The sequence below is a fragment of the Desmodus rotundus genome, chromosome 9 (genome assembly GCF_022682495.2).
Source record: "Desmodus rotundus isolate HL8 chromosome 9, HLdesRot8A.1, whole genome shotgun sequence".
NCBI classification, from domain to species: domain Eukaryota; kingdom Metazoa; phylum Chordata; class Mammalia; order Chiroptera; family Phyllostomidae; genus Desmodus; species Desmodus rotundus.
The window spans coordinates 88,675,561-88,689,123 of record NC_071395.1 but is presented as its reverse complement, the minus strand read 5'-3'; the positions used below and the strand labels follow the sequence as shown (position 1 = coordinate 88,689,123).

At 39.3% G+C, this 13,563-nt stretch overlaps 1 protein-coding gene across 5 annotated transcripts in view; it reads left to right on the top strand.

The window, feature by feature from the left end:
- HELZ (helicase with zinc finger) overlaps positions 1–13,563 on the top strand; it is a 150,550-nt gene that overhangs the window by 2,027 nt on the left and 134,960 nt on the right. For 3 of the 5 annotated variants that reach the window (XM_053911794.2, XM_053911795.2, XM_053911791.2), the window contains exon 3: positions 3,514–3,570. The gene's annotated coding sequence lies outside the window, so the exon portion shown is untranslated. Of the gene's footprint in view, positions 1–370; positions 450–640; positions 996–3,513; positions 3,571–13,563 lie in introns of all 5 variants that reach the window. The other 2 variants (XM_053911793.2, XM_053911792.1) reach the window with 2 other exon arrangements.

Below are 13,563 nucleotides of genomic sequence, written 5' to 3'. Positions count from 1 at the left end.
TATTGTTTCCCGGTCACATGTGGTGTGTGAATTAAAAGTGTTGCTTTATTTAATGTAACTTTTAATGTTTTGGGTTTAAAGGACTTTATTGCTATTGTGTTAGTAAACAATGTTCAGTACTGAAGAGAAGGAGAAAAGTTTGCTGATTTTACATTTTTCACAAGCAATTTTTCTCAACTTTAAGCATACTTTACTACGGTTTATTGAGAAAATTAAGTTGTGGTAGATTGATTGGTTACTGCAGGGTTTTTTTTTTTTTTTTTAACACATCTGGGTAGCATTTGGATTTTGAAATCGTCTCACAAACTTTTTCATATCTATCACAACATCTGTTTAAAAAGAATAAGCTGTGCTTTTATTTTTTTTCCAGATTGAGGCATACAATTGACATTTTGCCTTAAAAAAAAAAAACTTGGGAGAGGAAGGTGGACATAAACCAAGACCCTTTTGTAAGTGCACACACCACATTTGCTTGTGTTTGAAACTCAGCAGTGCTTGTGTGTATCACATTTATTTTTATTCCTTGGCAGAGCAAATATGGATTTTAACATTTATTTATTTTCAGCTTACAGATGGAGTCACATTCATGCTTTAGACTTCCCAATCTGAACCTTTTATTTTTTATTTTTTAAATTTATAGATTGCTTTGTGGAAAGGAACCAGCAATCTACATTTTGGACTCTGGAGGTGTTCATCTGTAGTCTAAAATTTAATATTTAGAAATAGGTGATCTTGTGTGGCTGGTGTTTGGCCTAAATTGTGTCAAGACGTTCTCCACAATTTCACACATGTTGGCCATGTGAAGTGTTAGCATTCACTTCAGAGTGAAATTAGTGGTTGGCCACCAAACAAGTTCTTACACGAAGTCTTCTAAACTGGGAGATGCCACGGTAACGGGGGTCGTGGTGAAGCAGAAGTCTGTGTCTTTGAGCTCAACAGAGACGGAGCTTTTCTAGCCTGTCCTTTTGGCTGGGAAGCTAGGACACTATTTTTAGGTAAGGCTGTGGTTTTTGGGAGCCAGTAAGTACCTCTCTATCAGCTGGTAAACTTGACTTTTGCAGTTGTTAGCAAGCAGTTTAATTTTCTGATACCATAAATATTTAAACCGCATTGTTTTAGAATTCATGTGCATTTATGGAGTGCCCAGTGCTTTAATGAACAGGGGAGTGATGCTGAACAACAGCAGAGATCATTCCTACTTGCAAAGGGCCTTGTGCAGTTTAAAAATATACAGTGTGTTCATGACAGGCTAAGAATATATTGCAGAGGGGCCTACAAATAAGCAGACCAGATCTTACACATGCCTTTTTGTTTTTTGTGTAATAGGTAGGCTTGGTGTTAATATTAAATGCAAATTAGTCTATGATTGTCAGACTATATTTAAGATCCAGATGTAGACCCAGCACAAGAAATAAGGTCCTTTGGCTATTGTTTCAAATGAATAGAAGATTTAGGGCCAAGTTTATCAGCTCACAAGAGAGGGGGAGGGGCTACTTACAAATTATAAGCAAATTGTTCTGGTGGTTTATTTTCATAAACTTAGATAAGTGCACATACAAATATAATTTGATTTCTAAGTAACATTTTGAAATGTTTTCTGGGAAAGAACTATGAAATGTGTGGAGTGGCCACACCAGCTTACATTTCATTTAAATTGATGGGTGTAGTCAGGATTGTTTCCATAGCATTGGCTACAAGGAGCATAAAAGACAGTGGTCTGCAACTTTAGGGGTGGCTGGGTAATACTTTTGAGTAATCCTGAATTTAATTGAGTTAATATTTCTTTTAAAAATAATATATATTGTAGATGTAACATGAAGACTTTGAATTTACATATAAAATTTTTTTAAGCCATCAGTTGTTTAAAACAAATTGGAAGTTTTTCAACATATTACCAAAGAATCATACCAATTTGTTTACTTGTGTAAATTTTACTGGGTCAGTTTCTCCAAGAGCAGAAAGTTGTCTGGTAAAACCTGAGTTTGTATATTCATCTTGCTTTTGAACAAAAACAAACAGAAGAGCAAAACCGATTAATTCATCATATTCTTCAAGGAATGCATAGCATACTTAAAAATTATTTATTTATTTATTTTTAGAGAGAGGGGAAATGTGGGAGAAAGAGAGGGAGAGAAACATCGATGTGTGAGAGGAACATCGATTGGCCGCCTCTCGCACGCCTTCAGTGGGGACCTGGCCCGCAATCCAGGATGCGCCCTGACCGGGAATGGAACCAGTGACATTTCAGTCCACAGGCCAGCGCTCAATCTATTGAGCCACACCAGCCAGGGCCGTAGCATATTTTTTGACTGAACCATTCTGCAGTGTGAATGCTTGTGATTTTTGTTATTCCTTTGGCACATTTAAGGTGTTCTTGGCACATCTGAATTTGCCTTCTTGCTTTCTTTTGTGGAAATTCTTGTGAAAATAGTTCTGTAAGGCAAGCATCCTATCAATAAGCAACATGTGTAACTAATATTTTTAAAAATTTTTTATTTTTATTCATTTATTTTTATGCAAAACTGATGCATGCTATGGTAAGCAACTTTGAGCAGTACCTAAGCGTATGAAGTAAAAAAGAATAAAAAGAAAAGCCTCTGTTCGCCTTCCTCCACCTTTAGTCATCTTCCCCTGAGCTGACTGTAGAAAACAGCGGGTGTCATTTGGCTTTTGGGAGGTCTCTCTGTTGCTGAGCTGCACTGGTAGCAGTGAAAGCAGGGGGAGAGGTGGGGAAGGCGTGGCACTGAACCAGTTGAGAGGTTATGCAGGGACTATTCCACTCCTATTTCCTGTGATGTTAAGTAATAGTGATAATCTTCAACTACCATCTATTGAAGATAACTGTAATTGAATTGTTAGTGAAGCACTCAAACAGCTAATTCCATTGTCAGATTAGTAAAGTTTTTGATTTATCGATATTTTAAGAATATAAATATTTGTGAATTGAAGTCATGTAACTTTAGGGCTGGGTAATGGTTATAATTACCATCTGGAATTGCATGATATGCTGCACAGTATCCTTACCATTGGCTTTTTGTAACTCATCTCTCCTTTAATTCTCATAACAACCCCATGATAGTCTTTGTTGTTCACATTTTGCAAAGGAGGAAATTAAGACTAAACGTGAACTAACTGACATAACGTCCCCAGATTGGTAAGTAGTGGTGCCTGTGTTCTGTCTTGGAAAACTTGTGCTCTTTCCACGGTAATAGGCTCTACTGCTTCTGTCTAGCCTGTCTTTATTTTCCAGAGGAGGATTTTTAGGCCTGGAGAAGTCAGGTGACTTGGCCAAGGTCACACTGCTAAGTAGTAGAAACATTAAACCAAACTTATTTTATCTCTGGACTCTTATCTCAGGACTCTTTGTCCTGGCTAGTTACGCTACATTTTATTGAAATATTATGGACCAACAGACTGCGTGCTCTGAATACTGGATACAAATGTTCCAGAGCTGATAGGTTAGCAATGCTATTTTCTACTGTGTTTTTAAAAGCTTCCTTCTCTCTCTTTCAGAAATTATAAAGAGCTCTGATGGGCTATTTGGGTGATACCCAGTGCAGTGAACTGCAGGTGAGTAAAGTTTAGGAGAGCCTTATTTAGAAAACAGAAACTTGGTAAAATCCGAGAAGGAGACAAGAGAGACTTACCGTAATCTAGATGAGAGTTTCTGGCCAGAAAGTAGGAGGTGGGACAGGGTGGCAGAATGGTAACCTGAAGATGTGGGTCCTGACTGAAATGGCTGCTTCTGGAACAGACTGGATGATGCCGGACAGCCTCTGAAGAGACAGCCTGCCGCTGTGTCAGTTTGTTTGAAGAGAAGTGAGGGTAGGTTAATCTTCTACCTCTGTTCTGAATGCGTGACTGCATGGGAGCTCGCCCTGTCAGCGCAGTTGGGCCTGGAGAGGTCCTCCAGATTCTGTGTCGACGTCCTGGAGTGCTCATCACCTTGTGCTCTGCTGAACTCGGTTAACTGTTAAATTGTTTTCCCTGTTACCTGCTATGTGTATGCTGTCACGAAGGACTATATATCTGCTTTTTTAAAAAAAGATTTTATTTATTTACTTTTAGAGAGAGGAGAAGGGAGGGAGAAAGAGAGGGAGAGAAACATCAATGTGTGGTTGCCTCTCACATGGCCCCCACTGGGGACCTGGCCCACAAGCCAGGCATATGCCCTGACTGGGAATCCAACTAGTGACCCTTTGGTTCACAGCCTGCACTCAATCCACTGAGCTACACCAGCCAGGGCCATATATCTGCATTTTTGAGGATCTAGATACTGAGAACAGTATCTAGATTTTGTTTCTATCAATAGAAAAAGTTTAAACATTTTTCCTAATGATTGTGATCTCTCCACATAATGGTTGTATTAATCCTTCAAATTATCTTTTGCTGAAATGCTCTGCTAAGTAAAGAAATATTTATTGTGTCACAGTAATTTATCTCTTGGTCCATTGTACTACTTTGGTCTTCCATTATTAAACTTAGAAAAATGATAATACTATAGAAAAACAACTAGAAGACTGTTTTAATATTTTCCTTGTGGGACATCAGTGCTAAAGGCATGTTTTTAATATATTTTCAGTGCCGGTCTTTTGTTAGACATCACCAGCTCTAGAAAGCTTCATGTGTTAATAAAATGACTTGCCATCCTGCCTTTTGGACCCTGGCTGCGTGAGATTTACAAGACATTGCCAGCTAGTTTTTACTCATTTGTTTTAAGCTGGAGTTTTTTAGTTTTCTGTTTCTTGTGCTTAAAATAACAATTTTTCCCTTTTTAACTGTACAGGGGTCTCCTGGACACTAGATCTTTGATCTGTCCATGAGTCCAGACTGCTTTTTCACTGTGACTCAGTCCACTACTGAGTCTGCAAATTGCTTGAGAATCCCGGAGACTTTAATGTGCCAGTGCTCTGTACTTTTAGGACTTATAATTGAATGTGGGCCTTACTACTTGCTGATTGCTAAAATGATACTTGGTTGCGGGGATTCTTCGTTTCGTGAGTATATGCTTGTTTTACACGATTCATCCCCCACAGGGTCATGGGATGATCAGAAGACCAGCCGAGGTGGTTTGTTGTTTTGGAAAGCTAGGTCTGGGGGTGTCGTAGGTCATGGTGATAAGGAGTGCAGGAGGGCTTTCAGTGAAGGCCAGAGTGGACAGTATGGGCAGGGGTGGACCTCTTGAGACTGTCAAGTTTGTATCCTGGAACCCTTCTGTGTCCTCAGTATGGTGTGACTTTCTTAAGTTACTATATTCAATAAATTGTTAAAATTGGGGTTAGTCCACTAAAATAGTTGATTTTCTTTTTGGCATTCCATTAAAATACATTTTGCTCATTTTAAATTATGATGCAATATAATTTGGAACTTTTGTACTAGATCATGAAACAGTTCCACTTTAAAGGTGCCACTATTTAATTTATATAACATTTTGAAAGGCTGCAAAATATTTCATCAAGTCATGTTCTCATAATTTACTTAAATCTTTTTTTTTTAAAGGATTTTATTTATTTACTAGAGAGAGGGGAAGGGAGGGAGAAGGGGAGAGAAACATTAACGTGTGGTTGCTCCTTGTGTGTCCCCCACCAGGGACCTAGCCCGCAAGCCAGGCATGCGCCCCGGAACTGAACTGGTGACTCCCTCGTTCACAGGCTGGCACTCAATCCACTGAGACACACCAGCCAGGGCTACTTAACTCTTTTTATATTAGGTATTTATGTTATTGACTGGTTTTCAGTTGATACTTTAACCTACATTATTACAGATATTACTGTATTTTTTTCTGACTGATTATATCTCTAGGATAATCTTTTTGAGTACATTATTGTTAACATGGTATGAATGTTTTTATGGCTTGCCATAGTGTTTTCAAGAATATTTTTTCAGCTTGTACTACTTACAGATACATGGATATTTCTGTTTTACTATAACTGGACAGAAATACATTTTTTCCTTAAAAGTTTTTTGCTCATTTAATAGTGTAAAGTGGCACTTGTGTTTCTTTTTTCTATAATGTTGAACTTTACTCTTTGAATCTCTTTATGTTGAATTGTTCATATTCTTGACTGTTTTATGCAATAAACTATTGATGTGGGCTTTGGTTAGTAAGGCAAGTATAACCAGCTAATAAAGAGGTGATTATTAAAAAGATAACTAGAACTTATTCAGTGAAAATGTTCAAAGAGGGTCTGGTTTATATGTTGTTAAGTGATCTTGGGGATGGTGTTTGAAAGGGGAGTAGGTGCAATTTTGCAAATATTTATTGGGCGTCTACTGTGTACCATGTGCTGTTGTGTCTTCTGAATGCTTCTGAAGTTATAATGGCGTCTGCCTGGTTGAGAATGCTTGAGGTTTGAGGATTCAGCAGTTGGGGATTCTGGCTGCTGAAGTCCCTCTGTGGCTACTTGGAGGGCTGCGGGATCACTGTCTAGACAGGGGTGTCCAACCTGCGCCCTATGGGCCGTGTGCAGTCCAGGATGGCTATGAATGCGGCCCAACACAAAACCGTAAATTTACTTCAAACCTTTTTTTTGCTCATCAGTTTTCATTAGTGTTTGTGTATTTACTGTGTGGCCCAAGACAGCTCTTCTTCTTCTAGTGTGACCCAGAGATACCAAGAGGTCCAATGCCCCTGGTAGAGAGAGCATCTTTAACTCATTCATGGTGTATACCACTGTACCATGGCACTCTCCTTAAGCAGCTCTGTTCTGAGGGGTACAAGGATGAATAAAACATCATTCCTATAGATGAGGAAGGAATCATCTGGTAGGGAGAATAGGAGCACCAAAAAAAAAAAAGAAAGAAAGAACGAACTGATAGGAATTTGATAGGTGCTATAAAAGGGGTTCAGACAAACTGCTTAGGTGGTAAGTGGAGGGAGTGATACTGCCCCCTTGGGGATGTGGAGGAACACTTCAACTGAAGAGGTGGCATTTAAATTGTACTGTTGCTCATTATTAGAAGTGTTGGAAAGAAGAGGGCATTTGGAAGGTAGGATTGCATGACCAAAGATGGGGGGAATGGTTTCGGAAATGAGGCAGGTCACAGGAAACTGTATATCCAGATTACCTGGACCCTGGGATATATAAAGGAACATAGTGGAAGGTGGGGCTGCCAAGTGGTCAGGACTTGGTTTTGGAGGATCTTAAATGTCAGACTGAAGATGAGAGTGATGGATTGGTAGTGCGAAGGAACTCGAGACAGGGAGTTTAGTTTGGTTCATGCTAATAGTCCAAGTGAGAGATGTTGAAGGCCTCAGTTGAGTTGGCGGCCTTAGCACTGGAAAGCAGGTAATGGATTTAAGAGATATTTTAGCCCTGATTCTGTTGGTTGGGCGTTGTTCCGCAAACTGCAAGATTGCGGGTTTGATTCCCAGTCAGGGCACCTGCCTGCCTGGGTTGCCGGTTTGGTCCCCAGTCAGTTAGGGCACATACAGAAAGCAATCAATTGATGTTTCTCTCCTTGTCTTTCTTCCTCCTTTCCCCTCTCTCTTAAAAAAAAAAAAGATATTTTGGAGGCTGAACAGAAAGATTAGTTGACTGATTAGAAGGGTAAGAGAACAGTCAGCTCTATGTTTCAAGTCAGGGATGATGCTGAAGTTTTCATGGTTGGGTGGCTGACAGAATGGGGCATCATGAATAGGGAAGTCAGGAGGAAGAACAGGTCTCAGAGGTTTATAATAGAGAAAGATGAATTGGGTTTTGTGTTGAGATTAAGGAGTTAGTAGAAAGTTGAAATCAGAATTTTAATCCTTTAGGAAACTAGTGAGGAAGTTGGGGCCCAGAGGAGTAGCTGGACGTGAGGTCTCAGCCAGTTAGAGCAGAGCACAGACAAGCTTCCCACCTCCAGCCTAGCACTCTTTCCCTGCCTCCGCCCGGGAAGTGCTGCAGGCTCTCAGCTGCCGAGTTTTCCCACAGCTACTACGGGAGCTCAATAGAAAGGTGCAAGTGGGAGACTTTATGTTGGGAAGTAAGGTCTTTATTTTTAATTAAAATTTTTTTTATTATAGAAACTTTGAGACATACAAAAGTGGAAAGAAGACTGTAATCAATCCCATTGATCCACTGTCCAATTTCAACAGGTTTTTATTTATTATTATTATTTTTATATAATAATTCCGCACATTCCCCAATTGGGGATTGAACCTGTGTGTGCCCTGTCCAGGAATGGAACCCGCAATCTTTGGGTGAATGGGGTGTCACTCCAACCAGCTGAGCCACCTGGCCAGGGCCAGCTTCAACAGTTATTAATGTTATTTCATCTCTTTTCTTCCTTCCCGTCAATTATATTGAGCTAATGGGAGAAGGTGTTTTGGCTTTAAACTTTGCGTATTTGCAGGAAGGGAGAGTTGAACAGTTTAGTAGGATATGTTTCAGGCTTTCTGGGGTGGGGTCCAGAGTAAAGAGAAGTAGGATATACTTCCAGAATTCCTGTGCTGCCTCAGACCTGTTTTGGGCAAATCACTTAAGTCTTTCTGAGTCTTAGCTTGTCTGTGAGAGGGAGATATCAGCTTCAGTGAATCACTTTAGATAAGGTACGGAAAAGCCCTCTATGAACTCTAAACTTTGAGGCTGAAGTAGCATGAAGGTTGTAGTTGTCAGTGGTGCTGTTCATTCCTTTCGGCTTCTGTGCTACAGGCTTGAAGTTCATATGAGTCAACACATTTTTAATATTCAGCAAATCTATGTTATGTCTGCCCCTGTGGCTTCAGTAGTGAACAAAACAGACAAAATCCCAGCTCTCATGGAGCTTATGTTCTAGATCCAGAGGATAATAGTTTTATAGTAATTAATAGCTATAATAGATAATACTTTTATAGTGATTAATATAGGCCAGGCACTGTTCTAAGTGATTTCATATTTTAACCTATTTAATTTCTTGCAGTTATCCTGTAAGGGAGATACTCTTATTATCTCCATTTCTCAGATTTGGAAATGAGACAAACTTCTATGCAGATTGCCTCAGGTCACAATGCCAGGACTCAAATTCAGGCAGATCTGGCTTCAAGTCTGTGTTCTTAACCCCTGTGTCATAGAACATCTTTAACTTATCATGGCATACCAGTGTTTGATGCAAATGAAGAGTTAGGTCCAGATTGAAATTATTCCTAGACCAATAAGTGTTCTCTTCTTGTAAAAGACAAAATAAAAACAAATGGAAAAATGGCAGTAACCTTTGTAGATATAGGCATATTAGTATTCTTTCATATAACAATATTTTTCTCTATAGGCTTCATCAGCTTTCTTGGTTTCTTTCTTTTTTAAAAAAATTATATGTATTGATTTTAGAGAGGAAGCAGAGAGAGACACAGAGAGGAAGCAGAGAGAGAGAGAGAGAGAGAGAGAAGAAAGAAAGAAAGAAAGAAAGAAAGAAAGAAAGAAAGAAAGAAAGAAAGAAAGAAAAGAGAAAGAAAGAAATAAAGAAAAAGAAAGAAAGATCAACCTATTGTTTTACTTATTCATGCATTCATTGGTTGACTATTGCATGTGCCCTGACGGGGGACTGAACCTACAACCTTGGTGTGCCTGGACGACGCTCTAACCAACTGAGTTATCCAGCCTGGGCTTTCTTGGTTTCTTTAGATACAAATGGCTACCTCGGTGGAAGGCAGTTATTTTTCTGCTGGCCCTTGAGCAGGATGTCTTCTTGAATTAATCCCCTTGTTTATAATTATCTTTTGCCTTTCTCCCCAGTCTCCTCTCTTTTCTTATCTTGGGGTAATTCCCTTTTCTGATCTCTTCTATTCTCTGTTCTTCCTTTTTCTCATAGTGTGCTGTGCCTTTCCAGTCTCAGCTTTTTGCTTTCTCTTCTCTGCCTGCCTTTGCCAGACACTGTGAACCTTACACTGTGCTTTGGCTTTTCTAAGTTGATTTAGTGGTGCTAATATTGGGACCAACTTCCTGCCTCTGGCTCTGCCCTGTCAGCTCAGTCCTCTTTCTTGGGCAGGGCATTTTGGGAAATGGGCAATGAGCATTTCTTAAGTTTGCATCTGGATGAGAACATGTGCCTGACTGCTTTCAGGAGGGCATTATGGTTTGTATACTTAAAAATTTTTTTTTAGAAAATCTACATAACATAAAATTTTACTATTCAAACCAATTTAGCATATAATTTAGTGGCATTAAGTACATTCAAGCTGTGGAACTATCACCACTGTCCATTTTCAGAACTTTTTCATCCTCCCAAACTGAAACTCTTTAAACGATGACCCTTCATTCCACTCTCCCTCAAGCCCCTGGCATCCACCATTCTATTTTCTGTCTCTGAATTTGACTGCTCTAGGGACTTCATATAAATTGAGTAATGCAGTATTTATCCTTTTGTGTATGGCTTATTTCGCTTAGCATAAAGCCTTCGGGGTCCATCTCTGTTGTAGCATGTGCTAGCATTTCCTTTTCAAGGCTGAATAATGTGCCATTGTATGTAAATATCACATTTAAAAAAATCCATTCATCTGTTGATAGACAGTTGGATTGCTTTTACCTTTTGGCTCTTGTGAATAATGCTGCTGTGAATGTGGGTGTCCTGTTTGAATGCTTGCTTTCCATCCTGTTGGGAAATACTCAGAAGTGGAATTGTTGGGTCATATGGTAATTCTATAGGAGGAACTACCATATGGTTTCCACAGCAGTAGCACCATATTATGTCCCTCCAGCAATGCATAAGGGTTTCACTTTCTCCACATTCCTGTCAACACTTGTTATTTTCTGTTTTTTTCCTATAGTAGCTATCCTGATAAGTGTGAAGTGATAACATACCTGTTTTAAAGGTGTCTTATGTAGAATAATAGAATTTCAGGACTAGAAATAATAGTAAGGTTTCTAAGTCAACTAGCAGTAGACAGCAAAGAGTATTCTCCTATGCATGGCATTTCTACTCTCTCACCTGGAGACAGGCATTTTGGGCAGATGTGTCTATACTAGGTCTCCGGCTCAAGATGAGCTTGTGTTAGGGTACATCGAATGCACTTTATTATTTATTTATTTATTTATTTATTTAAGATTTTATTTATTTATTTTTAGAGAGTGGGGAAGGGTGGGGGGAAGAAGGAAGGAAAGATCAATGTGTGGTTGCCTCTCTTGTGGCCCTCAGTGGGGACCTGACCTGCAACCCAGGCATGTGCCCTGACTGGGAATCAAACTAGTGACCCTTTGGTTCACAGCCTGTGCTCAGTCCACTGAGCTACACCAGCCAGGGCAGGGTACATCGAATGCACTTTAGAAGAGATCTGCTTTTCTCTTTTGTCAGTGACTATTTCCTATACTTCTTTACACTCTCCAACTGTGTCTTCTGGGTTACGTGGTCTTCTTTCCAGCTTCTTTAAGGAATAATTGTATTCAAATAAATATACTTATTTAAAAAAAATAGACATGTTAGAAATTAATGAGCCCTAAATCAGTATAAACAGCCTAGCTGATTAAAAGACTATATTCAATATCAATTTGAAGGAAACCTAAGTATTACTACTGAATGTTAGCTATAATTTCCTATGTGAAATAAATCATCCCTTTCAATCTTTTTTTAAAACTTGGAAAAGATAAATTAAGCAGTACATAAAATTAGAATATATTTTATATTTGAGAGAGAATTATAACTTCTGGGTTAATTTTGGTTTGAATCACTTTAAGTTAATGAAGACTTAGTTTAATTTATATTATGAAAATTTTTAGGACTATGTAAGTTGAAAGAATAGTATAATCAACATCCAGTTGTTATTTAGCATTTTGCCATAATTTGCTTTCTCTTTCTCTGTCTAAAATAGATAGGTAGAGTTTTTTCATGAGCTACTTGAAAGTAAGAAGTAGCAGACGTCTTGCATGGCACTTCATACGTATTTCAACATGTATCTCCTAAGAATGAATAGCATTGTCACACCTTAGAAAATAATTCAATAATACTAATGGTAAATATCAAGTCTGTATATAAATCTTCATTTATCCCCAAATGTATTTATTTCTCTAGTTTATTATGTCTCTGTAGTTTTTTTAAATATATTTATTGATTATGCTATTACAATTGTCCCATTTCCCCCTTCACCCCACTCCATCCTGCCCACCCCCGCCCTCCCACATTCCCCCCCTATAGTTCATGTCCATGGGTCATACTTATAAGTTCTTTGGCTTCTACATTTCCTATATTATCCTTACCCTCCCCCTGTCTATTTTCCACCTACCATTTATGATACTTATTCTCTGTACCTTTTCCCCCTCTCTCCCCCTCCCACTCCCCTGTTGATAACCCTCCATGTGATCTCCATTTCTGTGGTTCTGTTTCTGTTCTAATTGTTTGCTTAGTTTGCTTTTGTTTTTGTTTTAGATGTGGTTGTTAATAACTGTGAGCTTGCTGCCATTTTTACTGTTCATATTTTTTATCTTCTTTTTCTTAGATAAATCCCTTTAACATTTCATATAATAAGGGCTTGGTGATGATGAACTCCTTGAACTTGATCTTATCTGAGAAGCACTTTATCTGCCCTTCCTTTCTAAATGATAGCTTTGCTGGATACAGTACTCTTGGATGTAGGTCCTTGCCTTTCATGACTTGGAATACTTCTTTCCAGTCCCTTCTTGCCTGTAAGGTCTCTTTTGAGAAATCAGCTGACAGTCTTATGGGAACTTCTTTGTAGGTAACTGTGTCCTTTTCTCTTGCTGCTTCTAAGATTCTCTCCTTCTGTTTCATCTTGGGTAATGTAATGATGATGTGCCTTGGTGTGTTCCTCCTTGGGTCCAGCTTCTTTGGGACTCTCTGAGCTTCCTAGACTTCCTGGAAGTCTATTTCCTTTGCCAGATTAGGGAAGTTCTCCTTCATTATTTGTTCAAATAAGTTTTCAATTTTTTGTTCTTCTTCTTCTTCTTCTGGCATCCCTATAATTCAGATGTTGGAACATTTCAAGATGTCTTGGAGGTTCCTAAGCCTCTCCTCATTTTTCCGAATTCTTGTTTCTTCATTCTTTTCTGGTTGGATGTTTGTTTCTTCCTTCTGGTCCACACTGTTGACTTGAGTTCCAGTTTCCTTTCCATCACTATTGGTGCCCTGTACATTTTCCTTTGTTTCTCTCAGCATAGCCTTCATTTTTTCATCTAATTTGCGACCAAATTCAACCAATTCTGTGAGCATCCTGAATACCAGTGTTTTGAACTGTGCATCTGATAGGTTGGCTATCTGCTCGCTGCTTAGTTGAATTATTTCTGGGGCTTTGATCTGTTCTTTCATTTGGACTTTTTTTGATGTGTTTTTTTTTTTTGGTCTTGGCGCGCCTGTTACGTAAAGGGGTGGAGCCTTAGGTGTTCACTGGGGTGGGGTAACGCTGGTCGCTGCGCTGTGACGCTCTACGTGGGGGAGGGGCCGAGAGGGAGCACTGGCGCCTGCTCCACTCTCTGCTGGATTTCAGTCACTTCCTCCTCTACCCACAATCAAACTGGGCCCCTCTGGTGCTGATTCCTGAGTGGGTGGGCTTGTGCACGCTCTAGGACTCTGTGCGTCTCTCCAACGAGCTCTCCTGTGAGGCTGGAAGTTTCTCCTGCTGCCGCCTCAACCCCCACGGGTGTTTTCAATCAGAGGTTT